The sequence below is a fragment of the Apteryx mantelli genome, chromosome 11 (assembly GCF_036417845.1).
Source record: "Apteryx mantelli isolate bAptMan1 chromosome 11, bAptMan1.hap1, whole genome shotgun sequence".
Classification (NCBI taxonomy): Eukaryota; Metazoa; Chordata; class Aves; order Apterygiformes; family Apterygidae; genus Apteryx; species Apteryx mantelli.
In genome coordinates, this window is record NC_089988.1 from 6,219,095 (window position 1) to 6,234,788 (window position 15,694).

The window sequence follows — 15,694 nt, forward strand, 5'->3', positions numbered from 1 at the left end:
TATACTCCAAAAGTGTCCTGGTTTAAAAAGGTGCTTTGGGGTTTTGTCGTCTTTGAGTGTTTCATGTACATGTGACCTTGATTAGTGTATAAGCAGGAGAGGGTTATCTGTTAGAAGTCAATTGTAATCTTTTGCTCGAAAGACCAGGTGTTTCCCTTTGTGGGCACAATATCTGAAGATTTAAGAGTGAGCTGTATATATTCTCTATCATCAGGAAAACTCAATTCACAGCATGATGAAATAGAACTGTAAATTCTTCTCTTTCAATAAGGTTAAAAGTACTGCAAATAAGGAAACCAAAACCTTCAAGTGTTTTGCTGCTTTATTCATTGACATTCTCTTCTAAACAACAGCAGGTTAGCTTTGCTAGTTGGTATTTAAGTATCATCTGGAAATGCAGAATACCTTTTTCTTCCTCCCACCTTTACCCTTTCTCCTCAGCTATTGCCGACCAATTCTGGGAGACAAAATCCAATAACTTGCAACTTTTTAAGAAGGCATGAAAGGCTTTGCTATCAAGTCCTGCTTGTCTATCTGGAGATAGATCAGATCCATGGACTAGCAGACTGAGTTTAGTGAACTGTTAAAGATATGAAGTGGAAATGGGAGGAGGCAGATGGACTGGGGGGAAGCAGCAAAAGTTTGTGGAGAAGCTGCAAGGCTTTAGATAGCAGGACAGCATGAGTCGTGATATTTGATGATGTCATTTGAAGGAACAGCAAGAAAGGCTTCAGGTAGAGCCTCAAAGATGTCAATGTCTGAGGTACTGCTACTTGGGCTGAAGGCTTTGAACTCTTTGAGGAGGCCTACGTTAATTGTTATATCCTAAATCCATTTTCTTCTCATCCTCTTTGGAAAGATAAGGTGGAACCTTTGCACCTTGGCTCCTGGACATCAGAGAGCGACATGGCTCCCCCCAGACTGAGGAAATGGAGGACTGTTTCCAGAGCCAGCACTGACCCCTGACCTGGGGGCTTAGCCCTGAACTACTGGAGCCTTCTGTGAGAAAAGGGACCTGCTTTGCTGCCAGAAACTCTTGACGTGCTGGAATTTCAGTATTCAGTTTTAGAAGGGATTTACCAACAGCATCCAGGTTAAGCACTTTCAAAGCCTTTGATGGTAAATGCATCCAGTTAGGGTTTGTGTTTCCATGTTCAGGAAGACATCATCAGCTGGAGAGTAACCTGTTTCATCTTTTAAACACCTTCCTTTAAGGCCAGCTCTCAGAAGCCTGGAAAGTGAAGGCTGTACTCCTCCTGAAGTCTGCTGATGGAAATGGAGGTAGTTGTCTTCCTAAAGTTGCTGAAACACAAGATGGGATTGAGCTTCGTAATTTTTCAAGCTTTGGCCTTTATGAAGCAAGAGCTGACACTGTAGTTAAGGCGTTGAAGTGCTCAACTGATTTCTCTGCTGAACAATGTAACAACTCTACTTTGCAGTGGCAGACTGTGGGAAGGTATGCTTTTAGTGAGCACATCTTGATTGCCTTTTACATTGCACTCATTGCATACACTGGGCGCAGGATATAAACAGCCATCTCAAAGTCACCACAGTGATTCCCCTAGGCAAACTTCCAGTAAGCCTGTGTGTGTGAGAATGTGGGGAAGGCTGGGTCTGAGTGAATCTTGACTCCGAAAACACTTCAGAAAAGAGTTTTCAGTATTGTTTTCCGGCTAAGCAAATGTTAATAGGTTCAGGTAGGGTGCCCTCGTGATAACAGTATCCAGTTGCTCGGGAAAGCACAGCATTCAGGTGCTTCATCTTCACTTAAGTGCCCTTGAAACTGGAAAAGGAAACTCAAAACAATACCTATCCATCCATCTGAATTTGCAAGCAACAAAACTTGTGCATATGCTGGACTGTTGTGTAGTAATGTTGTAAATGGAGCTTCCCAGGAGACTCCAAAAGCCTCCACCTTACGTGGACATGTGGAACATAAATGAGAGTTGGTGGTGTCCTCTGGCCTGCCTGTGTGCTGGTGAAAAGGAAGTTTGTATGAGAATATTGAGCCATGTAGAATAGGCTGCTATGTAACTAATAACTCTGTATTTATGCAAACTAACACATGTAAACACATGTAAAAAGGATGTAAAATGTAAACTGATGAAAACTGTATCAACCAGACAGATAGTACATCGAGACAAAGTGTCAGAACACACCTACCAAGACAAACCGATGACTTAATAATAGGGTATAATTTCTGCTCTGCTTAAATTACAGACCTAGCTACACAGACAGAAAAGGACCTTAACCTCTGCCTGACTTCAGAGCTACTGAGATGTAAGTCACTCCTAAGGAGCCTTGCAGCTCGGTTTGTGTGGGGCGTGCTTGAGAAAAGAAGCCGAGCCCTTCGGCAAGGTGGATGAGCCTGGGTGCACTGCTGCACCCCCGGGACTGCTGAGTTTTCAGCTCAGGATGGACTTGTGCCCAAGTCAGTCTGGAGCACAAGGCAGGAAAGGTGAGGGCAGGCACTGTCCTGTTCGCCTGGTCATGAATCATAATTTCAAAGGTCATTTTGGAAGAGGTGACCAGCCTTCAAGCTGTCTGAAGAGCTCCCCAGCTCACAGCCTGCTGCCTCATTTCCAGAGGCTCCTTCAGACCAGGTTTCTTGCTCAGGAACATCACAAGCCATTGCCTGTACGTGGTGCCTCAAGCACATTAGCACATGCTGGTGGTACATGTGGACACTGACTAGACATTACTGGTAGATGACCAGAGAGGCAACCATCAGATAACCCAAATGGAGATCTTCCTCTTGTGTGACAGATGAGCCCTCAACCATGTAACATGTGTGCCCATACTGTCACAGCTCTCAAATGTTTCTAGTAAAGGTCCAGCTGCTGTAATACAGTGAATCGTCTGTAAATTCTCTCCCTGCCACCCTGGAGCATGGTTTCTGAAATACTCATGGATAGCTGGTGCCGCTTGCTGGACCAATAGGCTCACTGCCAGCCTTTCATTAACATTTTCCACAGACATCCCTCCATAGCATAAGAGCATAATTTGCCACAAGCAAATATTCCAAAAATCGAGTGTTCCTCAGACTTTTGCTAACGATAGTACCTTTTCTGAGATAACACCCATTTGCCCTGCAGTTCGTATAGCTAAAACCAGATTTTGGCATGCCATTTGACACGCTGCCCAATCATTTGTATTATTATAATCCCAATTCAGATCTCCTCGTGGGCAAGGCTGTCGGTTATCATCTCAGTCTGCCAATTCCCTATCCTTTTTTCAATATCCGTTCTCTATCCCCTGGCTGAAATATCTGTTGAAACAATACTTGAACATCCCCCTAACAAATGGGATGTCCCTCTACTCTTGTACAAAACAGTCAAGCTGCCTTTTCCGGGTCCTCCCACACCTGGGGCATTTGCTGTGCCCATTGAAGTAGATCTCTGGGAGCCCACGGCCAATAAACGCAGGCACGCAAGACCAGTGCCAGTGCTCACCAGATGAGAACCTCGCTGTGTTCTATCTGGGGTGCCAAACAAATAAGATAATCTGTTTTGTTTTCTTTGCTCTCGGGTACTGGTAATGAGGAGCAGGAGTCATATTTCTAAGTTTTTAAGTATTCTTGCTGGTAATAAGGTCCTTCTTATGATCTCAGCCAGGTAGTGAGAAAAAGGAATTTCCAACTAAGCTGTAAAGCCTTGTACCTGCTACTGGCCTATCAGACGCAAAGGCAGAACTGAAATCACATCTGCATCGACACCATGTGCTTCCTGCTGCCCTATAAGGTACAGGGGCACAATGACCTCACAACGACAAAGAGGAGCCATGCGCCTACCATGGCGTTATGTGGTGCTGAAGGCAGAAATAACCTGACAGGTTAAAAACAGCAGACATGTGACCGGCACTGGCCTATCAGGCACTGAGCCACAAGTGACATCACAACCACAAACGGCACCCACATGACCAGCACTGGCCTATCAGGCATTGAGCCACAAGTGACCTCACAACCACAAACTGCAGCCACGTTGTTACAGGTAAACGCGACAAATTGACAACCACTCGGGCCGGGTTGCATAAATTCCAATTTAATAAAATAATTAAGCAAGTCACAAGTAAGCAAAACAGCGCTGGGCGGCCGGGGAGTCTCCTGCTCCACCAACGGTGCGCGCAATCCCCCCTTCACAGTCTCCTTATATGCAATTCCAGCTCCGGGTATACGGAGCACCTCCTGTAACTTCTGCGGTTGCGCCGGCTGTTGCTAGGGGGTCTTCTTCAGCCCTCTGCATTGTGAGTGGTGACCCTCAGGTCACGCATATATTTTACAACTTTCGAGGTCGTGCTATATTTCACAGTTGCGTGACATCGCCATTACCATATTAGACTATCTAAACTAACATTGCCGCTTCGCTATCTCAACTCCCTTATCTCAGGCGGGGTACATGCCCCCACCACAGGATGTAGGATGTTCCCACAGATGTTCCCAAGGCTGTTTCTTACTTTGATGTAACCAATTAGCACACATCACAGTCCAGGATGTTTCAAGGCTGTTTCTCACTTTGATGTAACAAATAGCACATATCACAATGTGCTTCCCATTTATGCAGCACACTTGAATGCAGACAGGATGGACTTTGCCTAAAGGCGGTGGTGGGATGCAGTTGTCTGGGCACAGGTAGGAAAGCCTGAGATAACCTGGGTTGTCTGCCCAGCAACCACTCCAAAGGGGCATGGTTTTCCCATAGGTCCCATCCATGTGGTTATGCTAGAAACCCCAGGCATCTGACATGGCCCTGCCAGCCTGTTTCTATGTCATTAAATCAAGTGTCTGCACTGAATTCCATTAGCAGTTTGCACTGTAGGCATCTCCATGTGTCTGAGCACCATAGTGAGGGGTGCTCTAACAGTAGTGGGCATCTAGTGTCATTTGAGATGGCCAAAGAAATTCTCCAGCTGGCCCCCACCTCATGCTCTAGAAGGATGTGTGTCTCCCAGTTGCTCCATGAGAGCAAGCAGACACTGGCACATGCCTGGGACCACCTCTGTCTCTTCCAATCTCACCAGGTGTTTGTGTGTGGGGAACTGACTCCCACCCTCCATCTCAGGTGATTACAATGGGAGCTTGGAGAAAGAGCTCCCATGCAGACATCTGTGTTGTGCACACTTCAGCTTGGGCAAGGGGAATCCCACCTGCTGTGCATTTGTGCAGTTCACAGGAGTTTGCTGAATCCCACTCCAGTTCAGGGCCTTCCAAAACAGAACGAGATGCCCAGCCTGACTCATCTGAGTCAGCACCTGAACCATGTGTCAATGAGCTCCCTTCTTGCTCCTTTCTACATGTCCTGCCTAGTTAAGACATGGGAATAGGGGCTTCCAGAGTGGGACATTTCCACCTCTTGCAGATAACCATCCTCTGATGAAACAATCTGTAATGCTGGAATGAGTCCTCCTTCAGTGCTTAGAGAGGGACCACTGGTGATTATTTTAGTTTATTGGAGTGAACATTTCCCAGGAGGAGGGAGCACAAGGGACAGAGAAATTCATGATTTCAGCTGGGCCTCTGCTCCTGAGCAGGCCAGGCTCCAGGGACGGAGGGAGGTCGTGGCAACCAGGCAGCACTGCCCAGAGACAGCTGTGTGCAGGAGCAGCTCCTCCACAAAGAGCAGCAGGGCTCTGGGCACTGCCTGCTGCTGCTGACATGAGAGGAGAGAAGGCAGAGAGAAGTGCAAGGCAGTGTGGAGTGGGAGGCCAGAGGAGAGCTCCTTGTGGGAGAAATCTTCACAGCCCCTGACATGGTAAGTCTCTGGCTGCAGGGCAATGCTACTGAGGTTCCTGGAGGGTGTCTCCTAAACCCATCCCATCCCATCACTGATAGGCTTTTTAAGGATTGCTCTCCTGGCTCCTCCAGTGCATAGGCAGAGGAGGAGATGCTTCAGAGCAGGGATTCCCTGCCACACTGTCACAGGGACAGGGCGTGCAGCTCCATTCTGCCAGGGGTGGCTGCAGAGTGTAAAGCCAGGGAGCACACCCCGGTCTGCGCAGGGCTGTAATTCAGAGCAGTGTCCCTGTGCCCCAGGGTGCTGCGTGCCCGGGACAGTGACTCTGCTGCTGGTGGGGGACAGCCCTCAGCCTGACTGGGGAGCTCCCCACAGCACTACGGGGAGAACCTCCGTGGGAGAGCAGCGACCCCCAGCAGGGTAGGTCATTCTCCTGCTGAGAGGGTGCTGCATGGGTCAGGGCTGCTCACAGTTCTAGCTCATGCATTGGAGATGTGCAAGGGGTCTTTTCAAGAGGAGATCAAGAGAAGAGCTACTTCAAAGGGAAACAGCTTTCCTTCAGGTGTCTGCACTTACAGTTTCATAATTTTGGCAGGGAGAATGAAGGAATGAGTTTTCTGTTTTGGCAAGGAAGTGGGATTCCTAACCTTTTACTCTCAGAGATTAATAGGTCAGTGAGAAACCTCAGGAAGTCACTTCATGCCCACCTTAGCCTACAGACAGCATTAGGATCACCTTTGGGGCCTCATAGGAGTTTATGTGACCTGTTCCTTAGGATGTGCATGCACAGAGATGTCCCTAGATGTGCCCCGATGCGGGAGGTTTCTGTAGGGCAGAAGTGAGCACACAGAGGGTGGGATGGTGTCTGTGAGCACTGACCATGAGAAGATGTTGTGACAGAGAAAGAACTGGCAGCAGGGACAGCTTCAGGCAGCAGAGATAAGCAGGGAATGAGACGGAACTGCAGGGCATGAGCCACCTCCTCTGCAGCCAGACCTCTGGCAGAGGACAGGGGCATCTCTCCTGCCATAGGCCCATTTTGTGCAGCCCGACAAAGGGCCTGAGAGTGACTGCCCTGCAGTATCACCATCTGCAAGGTGGCATGCCCAGCTGGGCAAGGTGAAGGCTTTCCAGAATGCCTCTCTGTCTCTCTCCTTGCCTCCCTTGGCAGCAGGATCATGGTGCTGCTCCTTGTTTCCCCTCCTGTCCATGATGCTCCTGTTCTTGCTCTTGGGCTCTCTGGGGTGGGAACTTTCAGCTGCAGTTCAGACATGGATACTACAAGTTGTGGAACAGAGGGGTCTGCATGGGAATGAGGTTGCCCCAGCCCCCTTCTGACTTGTGGAGCTCCAGAAAATGCAGTCACTGGAGCTGGGATCTGAGCTGACTCTGCCTTAGGAGAGCCCATCTCCAGTCCTAAGAGTCCTTTGACCGTTTCCTAATAGTGTCCTGGAAGACTGCGTGCTGCCCTCTAGAAAGGCACTGCTGTCTCATAGCATCTCTGTGATATCTGAGAGCCCCATGAGGAAGGTGCCGAGATGCTGAGAGTATGGAGATGGTGGTGGGAGGCTGTATGTGGGCATCTGAAAAGAGCCCTGTGTCCTTGGCTAGAAGGGGAGTGTGGAGAGCTCCCTCAGGTGCCCTGAGAAAGGGTGAGAAGTTTGGAGCTGTGCACTTTGAAACTGGACTCGTGTGCTCTCAGCAGGGGCTGGTTTCTCTCTAGGGCAACACATGAGTGTGATCATCCTCCAGCCCAAAGATTTACAAGCACAGGACAGCTGGGAATGCGAGTAATACACAGACTAGCTGTGCTCACTCTGCAACAAGGGACAGTGAATCCGTTTTACTCATGACTCATTAGAAATGCCAAGGATTTCTGCCTTTGAGGAACACTCCCCAGGAGTGACAAGGACATCTGAAAGAAAATAAAAAATCCCTGAAACTCTGTTCCTCAAACCTCATTCTTTAGAATTCACAGTGAGGATGCTGAAGAGTCCTTCTACACGATGAGTGGCTTTCACCTGACAGAAAGTGTGCATGTCAGAGCTGGTCACCCCCGTTGCCCTGTGCCCACTGCTTTACAGCAGGACTGACTGCTCTGGAGCCCATGGGCAGAGGTCCCTGCTCCTCATAGCACACTCAGCCAATGCAAAGCGGAGCTCAAGCATGAGAGCTGCACAAAGGTCCTCTCATTTAAGAGAAGCAAAGCGGGGGCTTGTATAAGAACTGCAACATTTGGGGTTTTTTTTGCTTGGAAAGCCTCCACTAACTTCTCAATGTCTTTTCTCCTTTGGACAGTCCCCCATGCCCGGAGACAGCAAAATGTCCAACAGCAGCCCCCTCACCGAGTTCCTCCTCCTGGCATTTGCGGACACACGGGAGCTGCAGCTCTTGCACTTCTCGCTCTTCCTGGGCACCTACCTGGCTGCCCTCCTGGGCAACGGCCTCATCATCACAGCCGTAGCCTGCGACCACCGCCTCCACACCCCCATGTACTTCTTCCTCCTCAACCTCTCCCTCCTTGACCTTGGCACTGTCTCCACCACTGTCCCCAAATCCATGGCCAATTCCCTGTGGGACACCAGGGCCATTTCCTATTTAGGATGTGCTGCCCAGGTCTTTCTGTTTGTCTTCTTGTTAGCAGGAGAGTATTTTCTTCTCACTGTTATGGCCTATGACCGCTTTGTTGCCATCTGTAGACCCCTGCACTACGGGACCCTCATGGGCAGCAGAGCTTGTGTCAGAATGGCAACTGCCTGGGCCAGTGGTTTTCTCAATGCTCTCCTGCACACTGCTAACACATTTTCAATACCACTCTGCCAAGGCAATGTCCTGGACCAGTTCTTCTGTGAAGTTCCCCAGATCCTCAAGCTCTCCTGCTCAGACTCCTACCTCAGGGAAGTTGGGTTTCTTGTGGTTAGTGCCTGTTTAACATTTGGGTGTTTTGTTTTCATTGTGTTGTCCTACGTGCAGATCTTCACTGCTGTGCTGAGGATCCCCTCTGAGCAGGGACGACACAAAGCCTTTTCCATGTGCCTCCCTCACCTGGCCGTGGTCTCCCTGTTTGTTACCACTGGCCTGTTTGCCTACCTGAAGCCCCCTTCCATCTCTTCCCCAGCTCTGGATCTGGTGATGACTGTTCTGTATGCGGTGGTGCCTCCAACTCTGAACCCCCTCATCTACAGCATGAGGAACAAGGAGCTCAAAGATGCCCTGAGGAAAGTGATTTCATGGACATTTTTCAGCAGTGGTGACATTGCCATTGCTCTCCACAAATGACTCCCCCCTTTCTCCCCTACCAGGACTGAGCTTTGTTTGTTCACTTTATTTGTATTATTACTTTTATTACTGTTGTTATTATTATTTGTCACCATGTTGCTACACAAATGCTTGGATTCATTCCACCTTTCCTGAGACTGCTCTGTCTCACCTGGTGCCCATATAAAGTTGTGTCCAACACTGGGTCAGAGCTGACTCCCTCACAGTATCTCTGTAATAAAGTAGGTTCTTGCAGGTGCAGTGCTTGACGGCTGTGCTGCCTCCAAAGCTGGTGTCACTGAGGGCTGTCATGGAGACCATGCCTGGAAGACATTTCCCCACCCCTGAATGCACTCTGTCCTGTGCAGTGTCTGTGCAGTGGGGCCATGGGGCCACATGGAGGGCAGCAGGGCTGGGCCAGCACAGGGACAGGAGGGAGTTGGGAGCCATGACACCCCAGAAGCTCCCACCAGTCATGGAGGGGACTCACTGCTGCTAGCAGGGTCAGGGGTTTCTCGAGGGCTACAGCCACCGGCACCACCTGCCAGGACTCCCAGACTCAGCACAGATGGTCTCCCAGCAATGAAGCTCATGGTGCCCCCTGTCCTTTGTCACCATCCTCTCTCAGGAGCACTGCTGGGTGCATCACTCCCTGTGAGGGTGTGGAGAGGAGCTGCTGGAGGTCTTCTCTTCTCATGCCTGCTGCCCCCACCTCTGATATGGCATCGGCCGACAGGCTCTGCCCTGGGTCATATTATGTCTCCATTAGCTCTCCTCTGAGACCACTTAGGGACCTGAAGTGCATAGCTCTGCTTAGAGCTGGCCACCACAGCCTGCCTGCATGGTCCCAGGAGATCCGAGCAAGGCTGTGCTTGGAGGTGAGGCTGTTATTGTCCTCAGTCGCAGCCTGGTGGAATGGTCTGTGTGGGGGCCAAGGGGAGGAAAGGGCAAGAGACAACAAAGAGAAGATGCAATAAGGGAAATTTCAAATGAGTTGAAGGAAAAAATAAAGAGATAACCATGGTAGTTGAGTAGCACTGGGGCAGGGGACAGGAAATCTTAAGAAATTCTTCTGGAGAAAGCACCTACCAACCTGATCTAACTGTCAAGTTAGCCCAGCTCAGAGCAGACCGTGGTCCTGCTGATCTCTGGTGGTCCCTCCCAACCCAAATCCTCTAGGAGGAAGGGGCTGGAAGGCAGAATGAGGGGCAGGGGACACTGTTGTGGGGTGAGGCCTTGCTGGCATTCGTACTGCCTGGTCAAGCCTGTCCTCAGAGTGAAACAGTGAGCGAGTTCATCCTCAAAAATGAACCAGTGCTGGGAGAGAGCAGAAACGTTCTCAGGAACATACCAGGCATTCAGGCCCTTCGACTGCTGAGGTGTCCCCAGACCAGTGCTTGGCATCCTGGGTCTTAAAGGCTGAGAAATCTTTAGAGTCAGAGCAGATCAAAGTCACCCATCCCGGGCCCACAGGTTACAGGGCATCAGCAGAGCTGTACCGGCTGCAGGGAGGTAATTGGTACCCGGGCCATGAGCAGGTTCCCCCCTCTGCCCTCCCCTCTCTCTTCACACCCCGCAACAGAGATCGTGTTTCCCGTGTTGGCCCTCCCTGCAGGGCTGTATTCCCAGCTGGAGGGGACGCAGGCTTCCCACTGGGGAAATGCAGGAGAGCCCAGTCTCATCTAGAGGAGCAGGGTCCCACCACACCTGCTGGGTGGCCAGGGCTGCAGGTTGCAGAACCCACTCTCTTCCCCACACACCTCCTGTCTGGGGCTGGAAGGTGCCCAGCAGCAAGGCAGGCATGCTTGTGGCTCTGGTGCCATTGGTGTTAGAGAATATCGGACTGAAGCTAGAATTAAACACTTAGCATAACTTGCTTAGCATTAGTAGCTAAATTTGCTGAAGCCTTAGGTCTCAAGATGTGGACTTTCACCTAGATATGTTGAACTTTTACCTAGATAAGTAAAAGGGGGCCCCAGAGCCGCTTCAAGCCTGAGAGATAAAGAAGTTACACGGATAGCAGGAGCAGCAATCTTGAAGATAAGAAAAGCAGCAGCCTGCCTAGAGACAATGAAGGGGCCCAGTGAAGAAGAGGAAGACCCTAGATCTAACTATTACTATTGGTCCAAACTATCACTTGAGGGGTGGGGAATTTAGATTGTAAGGGCATAATTGCCCAGGGATTTCTTTGTTCGGGGTCCCTCTTCGGAGGCACCCAGCTCAAGCTGTAATTACCACACGTGTATCATTAAATTTTATTTCTCTCCAATCTGACTTCGAACTTCTGTCTCAGTGGGAACCTAGGGTCGGACGCTGTTATGGTGGCCAGCGAGCCTAATTTTCCATAATAACCTAATCCTCCTCTACAAAGGGAAAGTCTTCCTTTCTCCAGACTTTCTCTCTTGTCTCCAGGGCAAGTCTAGAAGAGTAGACAACCGGATGGGTAAAAAGCTTCTTGGATGACCAGAGGCTGAGAGGGCAGTGGTGAATGGGTAGTACTCTTCCTGGAGGCCAGGGAGAAGTGGAGTGCCACAGGGTCTCTCCAGGAACTTGTCCTGGTTATCATCTGTATCGGTTACACGGAGGAGGCAACACTCATCATGCTTGTAGATGACCCCTAAATGGAGGTGAGGGTGTGGGGGGTTCAGTCAGGAAGCTCATGGAATTCAACAAGGACAAATGCCAGGTCTTGCACCTGCGATAAAGCAACACCCCACAGTGTTACAGGCTGGGGCCTGAGGGCCTGGGGAGCAGCTCTGTGGAAAAGGACGTGAGGGTGCTGGGGGACAGGAGGCAAAACATGAGCCAGCAGCATTCCTTGGCAGCAAAGAAGGCCAGAAGCATCATGGGCTGTATGAGCAGGAGCACAGGCAGGAGGTCGAGGGAAATGGTGATAGCCTTCTAGTCAGTATTCATTAGAGCACATGTAGAACCCTGCATCCAGGTTTGGGTTCCCAGAACAAGAAAAGGTTGATAACTGGGAGTGAGTTTGGCCGAGGGCCCTCACAACAGTCAGGTAGCTGGAGCACTTGCTTTGTGAGAAAGCACTGGAACTTGTTGCCCAGACAGTGCTGTGCGGTCTCCTCCCTTGGAGGCTGCCAACACCAGACTGGATGAAGCCCAGAGCAACCTGCTGTGACCCCAGAGATGACCCCGCTGGGAGCAAGGACGTTGGGCCAGAGACCCTCTGAGTTCCCTTCCACCCTGAAGGTGTCCATGAGTCTTCCCACTCTCGATCTTCTTTTGTGGATGTCAGGGAAAGCATGCAGGTGCCCTGTGACAGTGGAAGCAGGCCAGCTTTCTTGTCCTCCTCCAGTCAGAATTATTCAGATGCAGGGCTTCTTGGCAGGAATCCCCAAGACAGACATGATCACTCCTTGGCTTCACTTTGAATTTCCTTTTTTTTTTTCTTCCACCCCTCCTAAGTCTGTCTCTTTCACCATTCTGATCCCGTCCCATACAGCCCACCCCACCCCTGCTCACCCTTATCTCAGTGGCACTGTTTGTTGTTGTTGTTGTTGTTGTTCTGTTTTGTTTTGTTTTGTTTTCACACAGAGGAGCTTCACTCCTGAAGGAACTTGAGAAACTTGGGTGATTCGAACAACAGATACCTCATGAAGATTTACAAGTGAAGAGTCGAGTCCTCTGCCTAGGTGGGAATAATCCCATCCATGAGGAGAGGCTGAGGGACTTGGGTTTCTTTAGCCTGCTGAAGTGGAGGAAAGGGCAGTAGAGTAGGAGCCTGTGACTGCTTGAAGGGTGGTTTCAGAGATGATGGAGCTTTTCTTGGCAGTGGGAAACAGCATAAGAAGGAGAAAGATCCACAAACTTCATCTTGAGAGGTTCAGACTGGACTTCAGGTCCAAAGAATGTCACTCGTAGGGTAGTGCTGAGGTGCAACAGGTCACCCAGAGGGAGTCTGTGATCAGCCCCTGCCTTTGTGTTTCAAGGAAAAGCAAGCGAGGACAGGAAGACATCAGGAGAGGTAGGGAGATCGCGGGGTGAGAGCAAGGTGGGGAAGCAGCTTGGGTGTGTACAGGCTGCAGGGAAAGAGGCACAGGCATGGGAAAGCATAGGACAGCCTGTGGTGGAGATGGCCGAGGGCACTGCCAAGGCTGAAGGCTCCCAGCACAGCTAGGTGTTTGTCCTTTTGGCTATGGCTGGTGTCTCTGACACCGAGGCCCATGAGAAGACAACATTCCTTAAAGCACTGTGGCCTTGCTGCCTCCTTGTCCCTTGGGTGCCCAGGAGGTGCCGTATCATGCTCCTGCAGTTGGTGTTGTGCACCCCACCCGCACACTGCCCACAGGGAGGGCCCTGAGCAATGCGTGATGGAAGGCATCACCCTACCCAGTTGATGGCTGTCAGTGCCTGGTCGCTCTGCTTCATAACACACATCAAGTTTGACTTGGCATCACAGCCACCCTCACATTGCCTTTGCCTACCTGCAATCAGGGCCTCCAACTTTCTGCTCTAATCAGCCCTTGGGGAGCTTTTGTTGGTAATGGCCCTCAGTGGGACCCATTATTTTTCCAAGAAACTTGGGATTTTCTTCTGACTTTTAATTTCTTGAAAAGTTGCTTTGGCATCCTCTCAGTATCTGACGTTCATGGGCTCAGCACCAAATACACCTGAGGGGCCATTAAAATACAAAAATCCCTAAGACCTCTTTCCATAACTTTCTTCAGTTTGTCGATTCTTGTGTGGTTAATTGGAAAGTTTGCAGGAATGTATTGAAATTAGGAAGATTTCAATGAGCACGTAGAAATGAAAGATGTCTGCTTCTTAAGCTTTCTTGATTCTTCAGCTTTCAGTATAAGTCATACCCTCAATCTCCAATTCATACTGAGCCACAGTGTCTCCTAACGAAGTCAGGACATGTAGGCAAAGCAGTGTTTTTGATAGGAGACCTGTATGGAGAACCTTCCTCCCCAGCTCCCCAGCCCTGCCATTGCCCTCATCAGCCACTGGGCACTTCACATCACTCTGGTGAAAATCGAACCTTTTGCCACTCAAGGCTGTAGCTGAATGTTACAGCTCATGTGCACCAATTCCCACCTGCTTTCCTTCAAAAACTAGCTGCAGACAGACACAGAAGGGTTTGTCTTAAGAGCAAACAAAGAAATTATAATTTGGAACAGTTTAATAAAAGATACAAAAAAGCACTCCTCAACATTATGGTAAGTCCACACTGCCTCCAGTGAGGTCCACTGCCCACAAGGCATAACCTTCCTTGAAATGTTTTCCACACATAGATAGGAAAGGATAGACAAGAAACACAACAAAGGAAGTGGCTAAAGAGACAAGGAGACTTCTGAAAGACGAGGCAAGCTTCAGACTCCCAGAAGACCTCCCAGAGAGGTATCTGAAAGGATAAAAAGCAAGGGGAAAAGGAAAACTGGGAAACTATGGAAAGTGCATATGCCCAGAGAGTCTGATGCAAAGATGCCTTTAGAAATGATTAATTTAATCAGAATATGTGGAAATATGTGAGAGAGCACTGAGAATACATCACAGACTAACAGAACTGATGAGGTGTCCCCAGACCAGTGCTTTAATCCTGGGTCTTAATGACTGAGAAATCTTTAGAGCCAGAGCAGATCGAAGTCCCATCTCGGACTCACAGGTTACAGGGCAACAGCAGGGCTGTACTGGCTGCAGCGAGGGAATCACTGCCCAGGGCATGAGCAGATCCCCCTCTGCCCTCCCCTCTCTCTTCACACCCTGGAATAGAGATTGTGTTTCCCATGTTGTTCCTCTCTGCTGGGCTGTATTCCCAGCTGGAGGGGACACAGGCTTCACCCTGGGGAAATGCAGGAGAGCCCAGTCTCATCTAGAGGAGCAGGGTCCCACCACAGCTGCTGGGTGGCCAGGGCTGCAGGCTGCAGATCCCACTCTCTTCCCCACACACCTCCTGCCTGGGGCTGCAGGGTGCCCAGCAAGAAGGCAGGGGTGCCTGGGGGTCTGGTGCCATTAGGGTGGTGGCCTTTGGACCAGCCTCTGTCTGCAAGGGACTCAGGAGCTTCTCTGCCTCCATGTCAGTGGCAAAGTTTGTTTCCCAGCTTTTTCTCTGTGGAGAGCTGAGGATTTCATTCTCGGGAGAAGGAGAAGAAGGAAACCCTTTTGTCCATGGGACTTGTAGCACCCTGTCAACCCTCTACTGACTTCTCCTTCACTATCATCCCCAGAAGTCCTTTGACAGGGGCATTTTTTGGTTTCTGACCCTTTATCTGACTCTTGTTTGAGCAGCACATTGCAGTAAAGGACTCCTGTGGTCCCTTCAACCTGAATTATCCTGAACGCCTATGATCTCAGGGCCCATTTCAAGCAGAGAGCAAATGTCTCTGGGACAGGAGTCCTTTGTGCTTTATGTGACCATCTAAAAGAAGGCAGGTGATCACCTTCTCCTTTCTATTGTCTGTAAGGGCAGCCTGGGAGGCACTGCCTCAGGCACATCTACATTACAATGGAAATTCATTGCATCCACCTTTAACCACCTGAAAGGCCATTGCCTGGATCCCCTCGGGTGAGGGGAGAAGAGCAAGTTTTTCTGCAGTGTGATTTCTGTACCTCTGTAGTTTGTGCCTCTAAGTAGATGGTGCCATCCTCCCCTTGGTTTCTTGCCTGAAGCTCAGCCTGGATGGGGATGTGAATGTGGAGGTTGGCCGTCACTGTAGTGACCATGAGATGGTGGAGAAGTAAGAGGA